This window comes from Brachyistius frenatus, unplaced genomic scaffold (genome assembly GCF_029030835.1).
Source record: "Brachyistius frenatus isolate BFR_SWC_R1_liver_20210118 unplaced genomic scaffold, ASM2903083v1 Contig_20, whole genome shotgun sequence".
NCBI classification, from domain to species: domain Eukaryota; kingdom Metazoa; phylum Chordata; class Actinopteri; family Embiotocidae; genus Brachyistius; species Brachyistius frenatus.
The window spans coordinates 218,825-220,000 of record NW_027210619.1 but is presented as its reverse complement, the minus strand read 5'-3'; the positions used below and the strand labels follow the sequence as shown (position 1 = coordinate 220,000).

Here is a 1,176-nt window from a genome sequence, read left to right as displayed (position 1 = left end):
TTTTTTTCTCTCTCGCGCGCTTGTACATTTTTCCTTTTTTTTCCTTTTTTTTTTTTTGGGAGGGGGGGGGGTTATCATTTTAAAAGACGAAAGAAGATGTGTATTGTTTTACTGTGTAAAGGTCTATCTCCCTCTTTCAGTCTCTCTTGTTTCACCTCCTCTCCCCCGAGCGGTTACATAACACTCAGATGGAGAGATGAGAGTTAATACCATGATGTAACATTGAATTTCTCCACTTCTTTCGTTTTTTTTTTTTGTTGTTGTTTTTTTTTTTTTTCAAACTTGTAATTAAGCTGTAATCAGGGTTAATTAAAACCGGTTAAAACCCGATATGAATATCACAGTGTTTGTTTATGTCTCCTCTTCTTTCATGCATCCACATTCATTAATAATCATACAATGGACTTATTACCTGGTTAGTTGTAAACAAAGAGATTAACCAATGACTTTTTTTTTTGTCTCGCCAGCAGCAAGCCGGCAGTCATCAATGAGAGATTTTGGTATTTCAAGATTGTAATTAATTACGATGAGTCCAACATGGCGCTGAAGACACTGGACGTTTTTGTAGAAGGACGTTTCTCAAAACAGAAATTTGTTCATGTGCTTTGTGGAGTTATGAGAAGATTGACACTGCTAGGGAGTGGGCAAAATCTCAAAATGTTACTATTGCAATCACAGTTTTAATTCCACAAATGAAGGGAGAATATGCTCTGAAAAAATAATGTCATGAATAAGTTTTATTCATCAGCGGAAAAATCGGGACTCCTCGGTTGACTTGAAACGCAGACGTCCAAGGTTATCTGTCCAGTGGGTTGTTTCGGCGTCTTGGAGAACTTGCCACAGTTCTTCTGCAGGTTTATTCCGTCTCTGCGTCTTCTGTGTCCTCAGGTAGTCCCGGACGTACTCCGTGATGCCGAGATCAGGCGCCACCGCATCTGCTGCAGGCTGAAGGTACGTCTTTACGACTCCGGTTATATGTCCGGAGCGCGTCGTTATGCTGCAGAGTGAGTTTGGGACCAATCGGAAGCCTCCCTGGATGGTATTCAGTGATGGAAAGTCAATTTTTGAAAAAATAAGGCAAAAGGAAGTCACTCGCGTTCAAAATGTAGTCCTATTAAAAGCATAGTCTGCACCCTCGTGTGTTGGCATACTTTCTGATCACAGAGCTCGCTATCC

The 1,176-nt window shown here is 40.7% G+C and overlaps 1 protein-coding gene across 1 annotated transcript in view; it reads left to right on the top strand.

Annotated features, from left to right (window-relative positions):
- Positions 1-343, top strand: part of erfl3 (Ets2 repressor factor like 3) — a 52,481-nt gene extending 52,138 nt beyond the window's left edge. The window contains exon 7 of the mRNA XM_069695580.1: positions 1-343. This exon is cut by the window's left edge and continues 1,485 nt beyond it. The gene's annotated coding sequence lies outside the window, so the exon portion shown is untranslated.
- Positions 344-1,176: the final 833 nt, after the last annotated feature.